This window comes from Ursus arctos, unplaced genomic scaffold, assembly GCF_023065955.2.
Source record: "Ursus arctos isolate Adak ecotype North America unplaced genomic scaffold, UrsArc2.0 scaffold_16, whole genome shotgun sequence".
NCBI lineage: Eukaryota > Metazoa > Chordata > Mammalia > Carnivora > Ursidae > Ursus > Ursus arctos.
In genome coordinates this window covers 58006614-58026041 of record NW_026622830.1, presented here as the reverse complement: position 1 = coordinate 58026041, position 19428 = coordinate 58006614, and positions in this window count along the sequence as shown.

Below are 19428 nucleotides of genomic sequence, written 5' to 3'. Positions count from 1 at the left end.
TCGTCCGACTGTCCCTGTGTTTTGCTGTGGGAATCTGTGCGCTGACTGGTTTTGAGGGTTTGGCCCCTGCTGGGATGCTTCTTACAACTGGCGACCTTTCCAGCTGCTGTCCGCCAGGTGGCCGTCCTGCTGCAGTTGTCACCGTGCCGCCACAGGGGCGCTGTGTGGGTCCCAGTGTGAGCAGTGTGTGCCGCTGGACGGCCTGCCCGCGTGGGGGGATGTCTGCGAACAGCTTACAGTGTGACTCGCTGTTCCACTGAGAAGTTGTATTTGTAGAATAGAAGAAAAACGGATGTGGAGCATGAAGTTTGAAAAGTGTGTTTGTTTTCTTCTGTGGTTCAAAAGGGTACTTAACAGGTCATCTTAAACAAAATGTACTAAAAGATATTAAACTCCTTTGGGGCTTTTCTGGATGACTCAGGATCCTCAGTACGAACACCTGTCATTTTCAGCGTGTGGTGGCCCCGCTTCTGCCATTTTCCTCAATATCAGGCTGTGTGGCGGGCAGCCTCTGAACGCCCTTCCACCACCCTTTCTAATTTGCTACTCCTTGTTTTTGTTGTTGTTTGTTTTGTTTTAAAATGAAGCCTTGTGTGTTTTTATGGAAAAGTTGTAAGTAGTATAGGCAACTTCCAAATACCCTTCACCTAGATTGACCAGTTGTTAACATTTTGTGACATTGCCTGCATGTACCCCTCCCCCCACCTCTGGATATAGAAGTACATGTGGCACATTTATTTTCACACACTGGAAGAGAGTAAGTTGCACACTTCACGCCCTTTACTCTTAGGTACTTCAGGAAGTATTTACCAAGAACAAGGACTTTTGGGGCGCCTGGGTGGGTGGCTCAGCCATTAAGCGTCTGCCTTCGGCTCAGGTGATGATCCCAGGGTCTAGGGATCGAGCCCTGCATCGGGCTCTCTGCTCTGCTGGGAGCCTGCTTCTCCCCTCACACTCCCCCTGCTTGTGTTCTCTCTCTCGCTGTCTCTCTCTGTCAAATAAATCAATAAAATCTTAAAAAAAAAAAAACAAACAAGGATTTTTTACATAGCCCAAAATAATCAGTATAGTTATCAAATTGGCAAATTTAACATGGGCCATTCTGTAGTTTACAGTCCATATTCACAGTTGCTCTGTTAATTACAGTAGTTTTCCCCCCATACAGGACCCAGTCTAGAATTACATGTAGTATTTATTGATGTTTCTATGGTCTTTTTAGTCTGGATGTGTTTCTCAGCCTTTCTCCATCATGGAGACTGTTCTAATTGTTTTGTAGGTCTTTCTTCCGTTTGGGTTCCTGTGATGTTTTCTCATGATTAAACTCAGATTATGCATTTTGGGGGCCAGGCTATCAGAGAAGTGGTGCTGTGCCTTTCTCAGGGCATCGTATCATTTCTCATATCCATTATTCGTCTCAGGATGGCACATGATACCGGCTTGTTCTGTTATTGGTGAGGTTAACATCTAGGAATTTGTGGGGCTGCAGATTCTTGGACCCTACTCCTGACCTGCTAAGTCAGAAACTTAGGGCTTGAGTCTATGTTTTTAACAAGCCCAAAAAATGATTTTGATGTATTCTAAAATTTGAGAATTACTGATCTCAGGTGATCAAGTTAGGGCGGCATCTGCCTAGTGTCTGCTCTCTAAAATTAGCGTTTATCCTTTGTAATGAATGAGGAAATCTGTAGGGAAATATTTGAGGCTCTGTGACCTTTTGAGCTTTTAAACTGATCCTTTGGCCCCCCCACGGATTATTCTTGCTTGAACTAGTTATTACTAGGTAGTCGTGCAGTGGGGACGCTGTTCTTCTCACCTGTCAGCTGGCATTCTCCCTTAAGGAGAGTTTCCCCTCCTTTGTTGACTCACTCAGTTGTTCACCCACTAGTACTTCACGGATTCTTGTTTGATTCAGGGGCTTATAGTCCTTAACTCTCATTCATTTTGATGCTGGAATGCCCCCTGATTTGGTTTTCCAAATCATCTCCTGTGTTGTTTTGACATGTCCCCATTCTTTTCTGAGCACGACCTTCCTTTTGGCACAGTAAGATACTCCCAGCATTTCCTGTAGTTTCTCTGCCCCTGTGGTGCAATCAGCTATTTCTCCAAGATTCCCTGGTTCCTTTTGGTGGGAGATGGAATTTAGAGGCCGGGATCTGAGTGGGAGGTGTGCTCCTTTGCTGCCAGCTATTACTGCTTCCCAGCGCTTCCTGTGTGTGTGCACGTGCTTGTGCAGCTCTGCTCCAGATGCAAACATCTTGTTGTGTTCGTAGGAGCCGACGAGTCTCCGATCAGTTTCATTGGCTTCCAGTTGATGCATTTTTCTTCCCTTCTCTTCTCTTTCTTTCGCAGTCTCACATGCACCTTTCTACTTCGATGGTTAGTCAAAGGTTGGAGTAGAATGTATTCTCAGATTTGGGGGTTTATCTTGGGGTTCCCCTGCTTCCAGCATCCCTCCTTTACATATCAGTTGGTCCTCCAGCCCCCATTTCTTTCTTCTGAGACCTCACACCAGTAAGACTTTTGCTTTCTGCCAGTAGAGCTCGCCCTGGGTTGGGAAGCACGTTTAGTCAGAGGAGCAGCAAACTGGCAGATGTCCTGGGGTAACTCCATTGTTCAGGGGAGAGCCTTGACCTCTGGTGTGTGCCTCTGGGCTTCCTGGGTTGTCCTGCCTATGCGCATTTCACTGTCTGCCAGGGATTTGGGCAGTGTATTTATATTCAGCCTTGGAGCTCAGCATTTTGCAGCCCTCTTGTTTCCAAAATTTCCCCCTTAAATTTATAGCCAGTGTGCTGCGCATTAAGGTGGTACGGTAGGGCTGCAGTCCTGCCCTCCCAGAGTTGGGGCTCAGAGTATTGCCAGGCAGGAAAGTGACAAACACTCCCTGGTTTGTACCAGATGCAGGGACAGTTCTGACAGTAACTTCTCAAGTGCTTGCCTGCCTTTGGTCATTTTCCAGTTCCTTCAGATGGTTGGTTTTAGTGATTTTGTCTGATTTTTATAATGATCTATGGAAGAAATTGCTCCATTGTCTTCATGTAACCATTTCGGAAGGCTCACTCTCCCTTTTGTCTTATTATTCTTTTCTTCTGAAATCTAGCTTCATCTTTATTTTTGTACCCAACGTTTCATTATGGTAATTTTCAAACAAATGGCAAAGTTGTAAAAATTTATGGTTAACATCCATAGACTCCTCCACCCCCTGGATTTTACCTATCATGTGTTATTATTCTTGCTTTCTCACGTAAATAACCAATTATCCATTTCTCCATATAGTAATCCATTTTATTTTTTAGGCTGTATTTCAAAGTGCAGATATCAGTATACCTCACCCTATGTGTTTCAGCGTGCGTATTGTTTACTAGATAGAGTTCATTGTTTGTTTAGCGTATTTTTCTTTCAGTGTAAAATTTCTATACCAGCTGCACATAACTCAAGTATACATTCACTGAACTGTGGCAAATGCATCCACCTTTGCAACCCAAACACTTATTGAGACATAGACCATTATCATTTCCCCCAAAGGTTCCTTCATGTCCTTAGTATTCACAGTCCCTGCTGCAGCCCCTGCTGCCATTCTCACCCTGACCCCTGACAACTGCTGCGTTCGCCCCCTCAGTTCAGTTCTGCCTGCCCAGGGGTTTCCTGTCAACAGAATCATACTGTGTACATGGTGTATGAGGCTTCGCCCGCCCTTCTCCAAAATGGGGGCAGGTTGGCGCCGGGGACGCTGGGCGCGCTCCCGGCGGAAGCATGGAGGGGGCGGGGCCGGTGGGAGCCCGGCGCTGATTGACAGGCGCGGCCGACCTGATCCCAGGCGCGGGTCGTAGAGCCGGGCGCCGCGGCCTGGGGCTGGGATGTGAGGGGCTGCGGGCTCCGGGCAGCAGCTGCTCCTGCGAGTCTCGGCGACTGCAGCGCGGGCGGGCGGGCGAGGTCAGCGGACGCCGTCGGCGGCTGGCCCTGTCGGCCGCGGGATGAGGAAGCGGACGGAGCCCGTTGCCTTGGAGCATGAGCGCTGTGCCGCCTCGGGCTCGTCCTCGCCCGGCTCAGCCGCCGCGGCGCTGGACGCCGACTGCCGCCTGAAGCCGAACCTGCGGTGGCGGGCAAGGGGCCGGCAGAGCCGCGCTGCGCCGCGGACGCGGGCATGAAGCGGGCGCTGGGCAGGGGAGGCAGGGCGCAGGGGCGGGGCCCCCTACCTGGCCCGGAGGCAGCCCTTAAGCCCCCCGCCCCTCCATAAGTTTCTTGCCTGCAGGAGCGCCCCACGTCTACCCTGCATTCTCTCGTGCCCTCTTCCAGTTCTCCTCCATCCTTCTTCCTCACCTGGCCCGCTGGTGCCGCCCGTGGGCATCCTTTCCCCAGATAGCTGCCTGCGGGAGGGCCCCCGACTGTCCCCTTCCCTCCCCTGGTGTCCTTTTCTGGCCCTCCGCGGCGCCCAGCCTCGTGCCCTTACCCTTCCCAGGTGAGCCAGTGGTACCCCGTCCTCGACCGGCTGGACCAGCGTCTTTCCCAGGGGCTGGGAGCAGGGGGCAATCACGACTCCACGTTGGAGAGTAGAGGAGGGCGTGGGGGGCGTCCCTTGTGAGGCTCCTGGACGCCTCTCACGTAAGAGGTGGGACGTGGAAAGACAGGCTCCAGAGCCAGAGAGCGTTGGGATTCTTGGCCTCAGATCTGCATAGAACTCAAAACTGAGCGCCCCTCTTGCTGGGCTGGCGTGTGCGGAAGCTTACCTTTTCCCGGTTTCTCACTTTGGTAATTTTTTCTCGGGTAACTAGTTGTCAGAAGTGGCATTCTCTGCTGGACCTTTGGGGGAAGGTTCAGTGGTGTGATGTGACCAGGGGTACACCGCATCGTCAGCTGTTGGAGGGAAACCTGTCTTGCTTGTGCAGATGGCTAGTGGTGCTTGAAATTGGATTACACTGAGTTGTCTCCTTAGGAATCTCTGTAGAAACTGGAAGTCTTAGTTTTTTTGCGTTCTCTGAATAGGAGATGAGTGCATCCAGGTAAAGCTGATTTCAGAATTAAGACAGTGTATTTCACAGGGACAGATCTCTCCATATGCTAGCTTTGTAATTAATCTGGCTGTTCACAGAACGTATCATTCATGGCAAGTTTGAAGTCTGGGTGTTTCACGGTTTTGAACAGGTTAGTATGTAATGTTCTCAGGTGTTGTTGCAGAGTCGTTTCTTTTGGGGTCAACTGGAATGCCCTTAATTGACACTGGCCACTTCAGTGTCAAATATTTATTAAAATAGTCTCTAAAAATATCAGTATCATTGTCTAAAAGATCATGAAATTGAAAATGAATATTTGGATAAATAGAAATATTTATCAAATAAATAGAAACATTTATCCAAATAGACACTTCAACATTTCAACCTCATTGCTTAAAAGGTTATGAAATTAAACTATAGTCTTCTCTAAGTCAGTGGTTCACATTCTTGCCAGAAGGGCAGGGAGTGACAGTATTTTTTTTTTTTTTCTATAAAATTATCTAGTAACTGGTCAATATCTTTTGTGAAACTAATTCTAGCTTGAATGTACTTTTGTAAACAGGTTTGGCATTACACCTAGATAAGTTTGGGAATTCTTCCTTTGAAGAAATGAAATTATTAGGCACAATAGTGTTTGGGGAAACAGTGCTGGCCTGACACCTTCCTCGAAAGATGTATTGTATTTCAAAGATACGTTTATTTTCATTTTTGTATCAGGACAAAGAAAGACATTCAAGAGGTGCTAAATCCTTTGGAGGAACGAAAGACTGTTAGGGAATAAAAAGAAAAGCAGAGGGCAGGAAAGCCAAATTTATGTGTTACTCCATGGTTTCCTTCCCTATTTCTTGGAATGTTCTCCTGGTCATTCTTCTCCTTTGTTTTCTTCTTCACCCAGGTCTCTGCCCAACTGTCACGTCCTCAGAGAGGCCCATCCAAAATAGACTTCTTGCCACTCCCAACACCCTTATTCTGTTTGCTTTTTTCATCACACTTATCTCCCTTGACCTTGCAATTGTCCGTGTACTTAATTGGCTTTATTGGTTCTCTCCTCCCCTACAATAATGGAACCCTATGAGAGCAGGGGCCTTGTTTCCTCCACTTTTCTGTCTCTAGTGTATGGCCATAGTAGGTGGCAGAAAATACTTATTGAATTAGTATCTCTAGAATAAATTCCTAAGAAGTGAAATTGCTGGGCCACGGAGTGTGTGTTTATAATTTTGAAAGGTGAGGCCAAGGAGTCCTCCAAAGTACTGATGGATACTTTTCCCCAGCAGGTCAGTTACTTCCTTTCCCCCAAATACTGAATATCACCAAATATTTGGATCTTTTTTCTATTTGATTGATGAAAATGACATCTGATTTGTAGCTTTAATTTGCATTTCTAATTGTTAGGTGGCAATTTTTGTGTGTTTTTATAAGCCTGTTGTGTACCTTTGAGTCTCTCAGTACGTGCCTTTGTTTGGGTCCTATTGTGCACATTTTCAAATACACAAAAGTAGGGAAGAGAATATAATGAACCTGGATGTATCCATCACATCTTTTTAAACAGTTTGCCATGTGTTGCCAATCTTGAATCATTTGTCCCTCTTCCCTCCATTTCTTTGTAGGGTGGGGGGCTAGAATGTTTTAAAACAAATGATTTTATTCGTAACTACTTCAGAGTATAACTTGGGAACTGGAACAAATAGAGACTTTTGAAATATATATAACCTCATTGCTATATTTATCAAAACTTTTTTATATTTATCAAAATTAACAATTTATTGCCTAGTACTAATTTAATGTAATATCCAATCTACATACACATTTCTCCAGTTGTCTCAGAAATGTCTTTTAAAAGGTTTGTGTAAAAATCCTGTACATTTCTTAAATTTATTCCTAGTTGATCTTTTTTGTTGTTGAAAATAGGACCCTTTCTTATATTACATATTTTTATTATTGTACTTTACTAATTTTTATTTTATTTATTTATTAGAGAGAGAGGAGCACAAGTAGGGGGAGTGGTAGGCAGAGGGGGAGGAAGAAGCAGGCTTCCTGCTGAGCAGGGAGCCCCATGCAATGTGGGGCTTGATCCTAGGATCCTGGGATCATGACCTAAGCCCAAGGCAGATGCTTAGCCGGCTGAGCCACCCAGGTGCCCCTGTACTTACTGATTTTTCAAGCAGTAACTTATGTCATCATATTGTTTCTAGTAGTTTTTGCAGTTGGTTCTCTTGGATTTTCAGGTATAATATCATATCAGTTACAAATAATAAGAATTTCATTCCATGTTTTTTACTTTTTATGTCTCTTGTTTCTCTTTTTTGGTTGCTTTGTATTTCCAGGACGAGATCAAATACTAAGTAAGAATGATAGTGGGTACGTTGTCTTGTTCCTTCACTGAGAATGCTTTTCGTGTTTCTGCCACACTAGTTATTTTACTAAGGGCTGTGTTGTTGCTCTTTGTTTTTTTAATCAAAAATGGTTGTTGAATTTTATTAAATACTGTTTTAGCATCTGTGAAATTATACAGATGTTCTTCCTTGACCTGTTAATATGAATAATAGTAACAGATTTTATGTTATTGAATCATCGTCATATTATTGAATCATCAGTGAAAACTCTGTTAGTGTGTAGCCAGATTCTAGTAATATTTTACTTAGTCATTTTACATTGTGATTTGTGAAACCAGTTTGTAATTTTGTTTTTAATGTAATCTTTATCAAGTTGTTTTAGTGCTTTCCTTAGCTTTATTAAAAGCTTTCTCTGCTTTAGCCAGTTTAAATACTCTTGAAATGATCTGTTTCCTTAAATTTGGTGGCATTCCCCAATAAAACTACCTAAGCTTGGTGCTTTTGGGGCACCTGGGTGGCTCAGTTCTTAAACCTCTGCCTTCGGCTCAGGGCGTGATCCCAGCGTTCTGGGATCAAGCCCCACATCAGGCTCCTCCGCTAGGAGCCTGCTTCTTCCTCTCCCACTCCCCCTGCTTGTGTTCCCTCTCTTGCTGGCTGTCTCTCTATGTCAAATTAATAAATAAAATCTTAAAAAAAAAAAAAAAAGCTTAGTGCTTTTTTAGATTTGCTATCATTTTCTGGTTTAGTTTTGGTGATTTATACACTCATAGAAAATCATCTGTTTTATCCAGCTTTTTCCTCTGTATCTGGGGCTATTATCCCTGTCCTGTTCCCTGATTTTGTGTGCTTATGTTTTTTTCCTTTCTCCCCCTTTTATTTATTTATTTATTTATTTATTTATTTATTTATTTATGTATTTTTAATAAAGAATTTTCTCTTTTTTTCTTATTTTTCTTTTCTAGTATATTATGTTAGTCACCATACAGTACATCCCTGGTTTCTGATGTAAAGTTTGATGATTCATCAGTTGCATATAACACCCAGTGCACCATGCAATACGTGCCCTCCTTACTACCCATCACCGGTCTATCCCATTCCCCCACCCCCCTCCCCTCTGAGGCCCTCAGTTTGTTTCTCAGAGTCCATAGTCTCTCATGCTTCATTCCCCCCTCTGACTACCCCCCTTTCTTTATCCCTTTCTTCCCCTACCGATCTTCCTAGTTCTTATGTTCCATAGATGAGAGAAATCATATGATAATTGTCTTTCTCTGCTTGACTTATTTCACTTAGCATTATCTCCTCCAGTGCCATCCATGTTGCAGCAAACGTTGAGAATTCGTTCTTTCTGATAGCTGAGTAATATTCCATTGTATATATGGACCACAACTTCTTAATCCAGTCATCTGTTGAAGGGCATCTCGGTTCCTTCCACAATTTAGCTATTGTGGACAATGCTGCTGTGAACATTGGGGTGCATATGGCCCTTCTCTTCACTACGTCTGTATCTTTGGGGTAAATACCCAGTAGTGCAATGGCTGGATCATAGGGTTGCTCAATTTTTAACTTTTTAAGGGACCTCCACACTGTTTTCCAGAGTGGCTATACCAACTTGCATTCCCACCAACAATGTAGGAGGGAACCCCTTTCTCTACATCCTTTTCAACATTTGTTGTTTCCTTCCTTGTCCGTTTTTGCCATTCTAACTGGCACAAGGTTGTATCTCAGTGTGGTTTTGATTGGAATTTCCGTGATGGCTAATGATTTTGAACATTTTTTCATGTGTCTGTTAGCCATTTGTATTTCTTCATTGGAAAAGTGTCTGTTCATATCTTCTGCCCATTTTAGGATTTGTTTATTTTTGTCTCGTGTATTGAGTTTGAGAAGTTCTTTGTAGATTTTGGATACTAGTCTTTCATCTGTAGTGTCATTTGCAAATATCTTCTCCCGTTCCGTGGGCTGCCTCTTAGTTTTTTTGACTGTTTCCTTGGCTGTGCAGAAGGTTTTGATGTTGATGAAGTCCCACAAGTTCATTTTATCTTTTGTTTCTCTTGCCTTTGGAGATGCGTCATGAAAAAAGTTGCTGTGGCCGATGTCGTAGAGGTTGCTGCCTATGCTCTCCTCTAGGATTTTGATGGATTCCTGTCTCACATCGAGGTCTTTTATCCATTTGGAGTTTATCTTTGTGTATGGTATGAGAGAGTGGTCAAGTTTCATTCTTCTGCATGTAGCTGTCCAATTTTTCCCAGCATCATTTATTGAAGAGACTGTCTTTTTTTCCCCTGGATGTTTTTTCCTGCTTTGTCAAAGATTATTTGCCCAAAGAGCCGAGGGTCCATTTCTGGGTTCTCTATTCTGTTCCATTGGTCTATGTGTCTTTTTTTGTGCCAATACCATGCTGTCTTTGTGATCACAGCTTTGTAGTACAGCTTGAAATCAGGCAACGTGATGCCCCCAGCTTTGTTTTCCTTTTCAACAATTCCTTGGCGATTCGGGGCCTTTTCTGGTTCCACACAAATTTAAGGGCTGTTTGTTCCAGTTCTTTGAAAAAAGTCATTGGTATTTTGACTGGGATAGCATGGAATGTGTAGATTGCTCTAGGTAGCATAGATATTTTAATGATGTTAATTCTTCCGTTCCATGAGCATGGAATATTTTTCCATCTTTTTGTGTCTTCTTCAATGTCTTTCAAGAGCGATTTGTAGTTTCTAGAATATAGATCCTTTACATCTCTGGTTCAGTTAATTCCGAGATAATGTATGATTTTTCGTGCTATTGTAAATGGAATGGATTCCCTGATTTCTCTTTCTTCAGTCTCATTTGTTCTTGTATAGAAATGCAACTGATTTCTGAGCATTGATTTTGTATCCCGCCACATTACTGAATTGCTCTATAAGTTCTAGTAGTTTGGGGGTGGAGTCTTTTGGGTTTTCCATATAGAGTATCATGTCATCTGCGAAGAGAGACAGTTTGACATCTTCTTTGCCGATTTGGATACCTTTGATCCCTTTTTGTTGTCTGATTGCTGCTGCAAGGACTTTTAGTACTAAGTTGAAGAATAATAGAGTGGGCATCCTTGTCGTGTTCCTGACCTAAGGGAAAGGCTTCCAGCTTTTCCCCATTGAGAATGATATTCACTGTAGGCTTTTCATAGAATATGAAATTGAGGAATGTACCCTCTATTCCCACAGTCTGAAGGGTTTTAATCAGGAAAGAATGTTGTATTTTGTGAAATGCTTTTTCTGCATCAATTGAGAGGCTCATATGGTTCTTGACTCTTTTCTTGCTGATATGATCTATCACACTGATCGATTTGCGAATGTTGAACCACGCTTACATCCCAGGGATGGATCCCACTTGGTCTTGATGGATAATCCTTTTAATGAACTGTTGCCTCCTATTAGCTAGGTAGGATCTTGTTGAGAATTTTGGCGTCCAAATTCATCAGGGATATCGGTCTGTAATTCTCCTTTTTGATGGGGTCTTTGCCTGGTTGGGGGATCAAGGTAATTCTGGCCTCATAGAATGACTTTGGTAGTTTTCCTTCTATTTCTATATTTTGAAACAGCTTCAGGAGAATAGGTATTATTTCTTCTTTGAATGTTTGGTAGAATTCCCTGGGGGATCCGTCAGGCCCTGGACTCATGTTTTTGGGGAGGTTTTTGATCACTGCCTCAATCTCTTCATAATTAATCGGTCTGTTTAAGTAACCAATTTCTTCCTGTTTCAGTCTTGGTCGTTTATAGGTTTCCAGGAAGGCATCCATTTCTCCCAGGTTGTTTAATTTATTGGCATAAAGCTGTTGATAAAAAGTTTCTAATGATCCTTACTATTTCATTGGTGTAGGTTGTGATCTCTCCCTTTTCATTCATAATTTTATTAATTTGGGTCCTTTCTCTATTCTTTTGAATAAGTCTGGCCAGTGGCTTATCGATCTTGTTGATTCTTTCAAAGAACCAGCTTCTAGTTCTGTTGATCTGCTCTGCTGTGCTCCTGGTTTCTAATTCATTGATCTCTGCTCTAATCTTGATCACCTGCCTTCTTGTGCGTGGGTTAGACCTGTTCCAGTTCCAGCTTCTTGAGGTGTGAATATAAAAACTGCATTTTAGATTTTTCTATTCTTTTGAGTGAGGCTTGGATGGCTATGTATTTTCTCCTTAGGACCACCTTTGCAGTGTCCCATAGGTTTTGGACCGATGTGTTTTCATTGTCGTTGGTCTCCATACATTGCTTAAATTGATTTTTAATTTCCTGGTTTACCCAGTCATTCCTGAGCAGGATGCTTCTTAGTTTCCAAGTGTTTGAGTTTCTTCCAAATTTTTCCTTGTGATTGAGTTCCATTCTCAAAGCATTGCGGTGTGAGAATATGCAGGGAATAATCTCAGTCTTTTGGTATCGGTTGAGACCTGTTTTGTGACCCAGTATGTGATCTATTCTGGAGAACGTTCCCTGTGCATTAGAAAAGAAGGAGTATTCTGTTGTTCTGGGGTGTAGTGTTCTGTATATATCTATGAGGTCCATCTGGTCCAGTATGTCATTCAAAGTTCTTGGTTCTTTGTTGATTTTCTGCTTAGGTGATCTGTCTATTGCTGAGAGAGGAGTGTTGAGGTTCCCTACCATTAACGTATTATTATCTATATGTCTCTTTATTCTGGTTAAGAGTTGGCTTGTGTATCTAGCTGCTTTCCTGTTGGGAGCATAGATATTTATAATTGTCATATCCAGTTGTTGGATACATCCTTTAAGAATAATATAGTGTCCTTCTGTATCTCTAACTATCGTCTTTAGTTTAAAATCTAATCTGTCTGATATGACAGTTGCTACCCCAGCTTTCTTTTGAGGTCCATTGGCATGAAAAATGGTTTTCCGTCCCTTCACTTTCAGTCTGGATGTATCTTTAGGTTCAAGATGAGTCTCTTGTAGACAGTAAATGGATGGGTCATGTCTTTTTATCCAATCTGCAACCCTGTGGCATTTATCGGAACATTTAGGCCATTCACATTGAGAGTGATTCTTAGAGGTATGATTTTAATGAGTTCATGTTGCCTGCGAAGTATTCGTTTCTATAGATTGTAAATTTCTGTTCTGTATCACTCTTGGGGCCTTTTTACTTTTATAGAACCCCCCCCCCTTAATATCTCATATAGGGCTGGCTTGGTGGTTACGAATTCGGTAAGTTTCTGCCAATCCTGGAAGGTCCTTATCTCTCCATCAATTCTGAATGACAGCCTTGCTGGATAAAGGATCCTTGGCTGTATGTTCTTTTCGGATAGAGCTTTGAAAATACCCTGCCAACCCTTCCTAGCTTGCCAGGTCTCTGTAGACAGGTCTGACGTTATTCTGATATTTTCCCCTCTGTACGTAAGAATTTTCTTCCCCCTGGCCGCTTTCAATACTGTATCCTTGGATCTAATATTTGTGAAATGCACTATGACGTGACGTGGTGTAGCTCTGTTGTCATTGACCTTGGGAGGGGTCCCCTCTGCCTCTTGGACATGAATGCTTGTTTCCTTTGCCAGATTAGGGAAGTTCTCAGCTACAATTTGTTCAAATATCTCTTCTAGACCTCTGTCTTTCTCCACCCCCTAGGGGATGCCGATGACTCTGACATTGGAACATTTCACTGTGTTAGTAACCTCCCGTATTCTCCACTCTTGAGATTGGATTTTTTTGCGCCAAGTTTCTGTTTTAACTTTCTCTTCTACCATCCCATCCTCTAATTCACTAATTCATTCTTCTGCCTCATTTACCCTGGCCATCAGGGCGTCTAGTTTAGACTGCAGTTAATTCATAGTATTTTTAATTTCTGCCAGATTCGCTCTCATTTCCACCCTTAGCGATTCTATATTCTTGTTAATATTTTCATTAATATTTTTTTCAAGCCTACGCATCATCTTGACCTCTGTTACTCTGAACTCCATCTCTGACAATTTATTTATATCCATATCCATCATTTCTGTGGCAGAGGCCACAGTCTCTGTCTCCTTTCATTGCCAAGGGTTTATCTTCCTCGTCATTCTGATGAGGAGAGGTTGCGGGGATGCACAGAGCCCAAATTATTAACCAGAACCCAAGTAGTGTGCACTTGTTTTATAGCGACCTTAAGGATGTGGGCTTCTTGATTTTTCAGCCTGCCTTCTCGGGGAGGGACCTGCCGCGCTGATACTCAGGCAACCCTGTTTGGGTAGAGTCGCCCTGTCCCCTGCAAGGGATCCCCCCTTGGGGATGGGCACGATGTGAGCTGGTATTTCCGGGCTTTTGTTCTCTGGCAGCTTTCCCTGGCGGTTTTCTGTGACTCTTCTGAGAGAGCAGCAGTGGCCGTATCCTGGCCTCTTCTCAGAACAGAGAGATCACAGTCTGCTCTCCACGGAGCTCTCTTGGCCACTTTAACTCTGTTTCCGTTGCTGCTGCCAAAACCCCTGCAGCATCCCGGGTTGTGTGCCCCACAGCCGCTCTCCCGGCCCTCACTTCCAGGGCTGGCACGTCTCTGTCCTTTGTGCTTCTAACACTGCCAGCTGCCCCCTGTTTCCATGCACGCTCCCAAGCTCCCTGTTTCAGTGTTGTTCACGCGCTTTCTGGAGCACCGGTTTTCAGTCTGGTCACGAGCGCTCCTGAACTCCCAGGATCAGTCCGGTTGCAGTGAGCACTCCAGAGTGCCGATTTTCAGTGTGGTTGCACGCATGCTCCCAAACTCTCAGTTTCCCAGTCTAGTTGGAGTGTGCGCTCTAGAGCTCCGGTTTTCAGTCTGGTTGCACACGCATTCCCAGGTCTCAGTCTGCTCTCTCGCGGGTGCTGGTCCACGAATCTGGCCAACTCCCCAATGCAGGTGGCTACTGCCTCCCAGTGTCCAAGCGTGGCGGCTCCCTCCCCCTTCCGTTTATCTTCCGTTATCTGTGTGCAGATTCATGGCTCCCCACTTCGTACGTCAATACTCAGCACTGGAGATGTTCATTTGTAGAGATCCAGATGTATCTTCCTGTATCTCAGGCTGATTTCGTGGGTGTTCAGGCTGGTCTGGTAGATATCCAGCTCGACTCAGGGGACCAGCTGAGAAAGGGGTCCCCTACTCCTCCGCCATCTTTTCTCCTTCCCCAGAAGAAAGGTTTATCCTAATAACATATAAACTTCCCAAGCTAAGTCGGGAATAGAAAATTGAACAAGCTACTAGCAGTGAAATGAACCAGTAATCAAAAAACTCCCAAAAAACCAATGTCTTGGATCAGATGGCTTCACAGGTGAGTTCTACCGAATTCAAATAGGAGTTAATACCTACTCACCTCAAACTATTCTAAAAAATGGAAGAAGGAAAGTTTCCAAATTCGTTCTACAAAGCCAGCATTACCATGATACCAAAAGCAGATAAAGACACTACCAAAAAAGGGGGGAAAAAACCAACAGGCCAATGTCTCTGAGGAACACAGATACAAAAACTGTCTACAAAATATTAGCAAACCAAATCTGATACATTAAAAAATTATTTACCACAATTAAGTAGGATTTTTCCAGCAATGCAAAGGTGTTCGATATTCACAAATCAATCAACATGATACATCACATTAACAAGAGTAAAGGATATAAACCATATGATCATTTCAAAAAAAAAAAAAAGCATTTGACAAGGTACAGCACCCAGTGATGACAAAAATGCTCAACAAAGTAAGATTAGAGGGAACGTACCCCAAAATAATAACAGTAACCATATATCTAAAACACACAGCTAACGTCATACTCAATGGTGAAAAACCAAAAGTTTTGCTTCTAAGATCAGAAAGAAGACAAGGATGTGCACTCCCAGCGCTTTTGTTTAATATAGTACTGCAAGTCCTGACCTCAGCAATCAGACCAGGAAAAGAAAGAAAAGGCATCTAAATTGGTAAGGGAGAAGTAAAACTGTCACTATTCGTGCATAGCACGATAGCACGATACTATATCTAGAAAACTCTAAGGACCCTACCAAAAAAAAAAGTCACTAGAACTCATAAGTTCATAAAATTACAAGATGCAAAATTAATACACAGATCTGTTCCATCTCTACGCACTAAGAATGAAATAGCAGAAAGAGAAATTAAGAAAGAAATCGCATTTACAACCGCACCAACGATTAAACACACACACACACACACACACACACACACGGGAATAAATTTAATGAAAGAGGCTTTAAGACCGGGACTCTCGGGGCGCCTGGGTGGCACAGCAGTTAAGCGTCTGCCTTCGGCTCAGGGCGTGATCCCGGCGTTGTGGGATCGAGCCCCACATCAGGCTCCTCCGCTAGGAGCCTGCTTCTTCCTCTCCCACTCCCCCTGCTTGTGTTCCCTCTCTCGCTGGCTGTCTCTATCTCTGTCAAATAAATAAATAAAATCTTTAAAAAAAAAAAAAAAAAAGACCGGGACTCTGAAAACTATAAATACACTGATTTAAAGTCATGACACACACACAGAAAGTAAAGACATTCGATGTTTGTCGATTGGAAGAATTAATATTCTTAAAATGTCCATACTATCTAATCCACAGATTTAAGACAATCCGTATCAAACACCAACAGCATTTTCCACTGAACCAGAACAGACCTAGAATCTGTATGGAATCGCAAAAAATCCTAAATATCCTGGAACATGGCTGGAAGTATCACAATTCCAAACTTTAATTTACGGTACAAACATGTAGTAATCAAAACAGTATGGTACTGGCACAAAAATAGACACACAGAGCGATAGGACAGAATAGGAAGCTCAGAAATAATTCCACAACTATATGGTCAATTAATCTTCAACAAAGGCCACAAAAGTATACAATGGGGAAAATAAAGCCGCTTCAGCAGATGATCTTGGGGAAACTGGACAGCAACGTGCAGAAGAATGAAACTGGACCACTTTTTTTCCACCATAGACAAAAATTAACTCAAAAAGCTTAAGGACCTAAATATGAGACCTGAAACCATAAAAATTTTAGAAGAGAACACGGATAATTTCTCTGACATCAGCTGTAACAACACTTTTCTAGATATGTGTATATGATCCTTTTAGTGTATTACTGAATTTGGTTTGCTAATATTTTGTTGAGGATTTTTGTAAGTGTATATTAGAAATATTGGCCTGTAATGTTTTTCTTGCAGAATCCTTGTCTGGATCAGGTATCAGAAGAATTCCGGTTTTATAAAATGAGTTTGGAAGAATTCCCTCCTCCTTTATTTTTTGGAAGAATTTGAGTATTAATTCCTTTTTGAATATTTTGTAGAATTCACCTGTGAAACCATCTAGTCCTGGAGTTTTGTTTTTTGGAGGTTTTCAATTACTGATTCAACCTGCTTACTAATAATCTGTTCAGATTTTCCATTTCATCAGGATTCAGTCTTAGCAAGTTGTATGTTTCTGGGAGTTTATCAGTTTCCCTTAGGTTGTCCAATTTTTTGTATATAATTGTTCAGAGTAGTTTCTTATGATCTTTGGCATTTCTCTGGTATCACTCTTTCATTTTTTATATGAGTTCTGTCTCTCCCTCTCTCTCTCTCCTTGTTTTTGGGGGTGGGGGAAATCTAGGTAAAGGCTTGTCAATTTTATTTTCAGAGAATCAGTTCTTAGTTTCGTTGGTATACTCCATTATCCTTTTAGTCCCGCTTCATTTTTCCCTGCTCTAATCTTTGTTATTTCTTTCCTTCTAATAACTTTGGCCTGATGTGTTCTCTTTCCAGTGCCTTAAGGGGTAAAGTTAGGTTGTTTGTTTGAGACTCCTCTAGTTTCTTGAGGTTTCATTTATTACTAGGCATATGTGGTGTTTTAAATCCATTTATGAAACAGAAATGAACACTATATTCAGTCATAAATTAAAACAAAACCTAAATATCTTTTGGGGCACCTGGGTGGCACAGCGGTTAAGCGTCTGCCTTCGGCTCAGGGCGTGATCCCGGCATTATGGGATTGAGCCCCACATCAGGCTCTTCTGCTATGAGCCTGCTTCTTTCTCTCCCACTCCCCCTGCTTGTGTTCCCTCTCTCGCTGGCTGTCTCTATCTCTGTCGAATAAATAAAATAAAATCTTTAAAAAAAAAAAAAAAACCTAAATATCTTTAGAGTTCAGTAATTCATCAGTTGTGTATAACACTCAGTGCTCATCACAAAACCCAAGTATATCATGAGGTTTCATGTGTCCTCACACTTTTCTTTAAGCTTCTAAAGCATATTGTAGAATTTTTTATAAATTGTAAATTTTCTGTATGAGATATGTGGGTTTGCCTGTATTTTTTTAATCCGTTGCTTTTATTGAGTTTATGGAGATGACTATGACTAATTATCCACCCTTGTCTTTGTGCAAACAATGAAAACAATTAAAGCAGTGTTTCTCAAACTTTGGTGTGCATTAGAATTGCCTGGAAGACTTGTTGATGCCAAAGGTAAATCCCACTGGATTCTGATTCAATAGTTCTCTCGAGGGCTAGAGTATTTGCATTTCTGACAAATGTGTAGGTAATGCTGCTGGCTTTGGGGCATATTTTTGAGAACTGTGGAATTTGTCGAGCCTCTGGGACCTTAACTATCATCTAATAATTTTTTTTATTTTTCATACACATCATAAATAAACTATACTTTAAACTATATTATAGGCAGCTTGTGTTGAAAACATAGTGCGTTAGTACTGTTAGAATCAGAAAGGCAGTTTCTATCTAACTGAATTCTGACTACGACAAGTAAAGGGTATGGAGTCACAGGGTCAGAAGAGTTAGTGAATAAAGGATATTTGGCTGTGTTCCTAGAATATAGATGCTCCTTCCAAGTGCTCTGTATTATGGTAGCAATTGAAAACAGCAACGTGGGAGCTCTGTAACCTTGGGCTCAAACCGTTCGGATTAAGCTTGGGATTCCTAATATTTCAATGAGGTTGAACTAGAGGACAGCAACTTTCAGCTACAACATGCCACCCAGGCGCCCCTGAACACCTTTTTTATGTGCTGGTTGTCCATTTGTCTTCTCTGGAGAAATGTCTATTTAGGTCCTTGATCCTTTCTTTAGTTGGTTTCTTTTTTCTTTTATATTCTTTACTTTCTTTTCTTTCTTTCTTTTTTTCGCATACAACAGAGTTGTATGAGTTATGTACATATTTTAGGTATTAATTTCTCCTCAGATACATGATTTGCAAATATTTTCCCATTCCACATGTTGCATTTTCATTTTGTTGATTATTTCTTTCACTGTGAAGAGGCTCTTGCGTGTAGTACCACTTTTTTTTTTTATTTTGTTGCTTGTGCTTTTGGTGTTAGTTTTAAAATATACTTACCAAGACCAATGTCAAGTCGTTTATTCTCTATGTTTTCTTGTAGGAATTTTATGATTTCAGGTCTTCCCTGTAAATCTTTTATCTATTTTGAGTAAATTTTTGTGGATGATGTAAGATAGGGGTCCAGTTTTGTTCTTTGACATGTGAATATCCACTTCTCCCAGCATCATTTACTGAAGAAGCTGTTTTATTTTTCTCCATTGAGAATGCCTCCCTTCTCAAAAACCGTATGTGTCTGGGTTTATTTCTGGGCTCTCTCTTGTGTTCATTAGTCTATGTGTCTGTTTTTATGCCACTCCCATAAGATTTTGATTTCTTATAGCTTTATAATACAGTTGAAATCAGGCAGTGTGATGCCTCCAGCTTTATTCTTCTTTCTAGAGATTGTTTTGGTTATCCAAAGTCTTTCATTGTTTCATTCAAATTTTAGGATTTTTTTTTTCTTACTGCAAAAAAAGTCATTGGAATCTTGATAGGAAATTCATTGAGTCTATTGGTGGCTTGGGTAATTAACATTATTTCTTGCAATTCATAAACATGCAATACCATTCAATTCGTTGGTGGGTTTCTTTTTTGTATCTGTCATCAATGTCTTGTTTTCCGTGAAGAGATCTTTCACCTCCATGCTCAAGTTTATTTCTAAGTATTTTGTTCTTTTTTTCCCTAACATAAATGGATTGTGTTCTTTGTATCTTTTTCCCTTATATCTTTTTCAGATAGTTTGTTGTTGGTGTATAGGAATGCTACTGCTAGGTGTACATTTATTTTCTATCCTACAACTTTACTGAATTCATTGATTAGACCTAACAGGGTTGTTTTTATAGTCTTTAGGATTTCTAT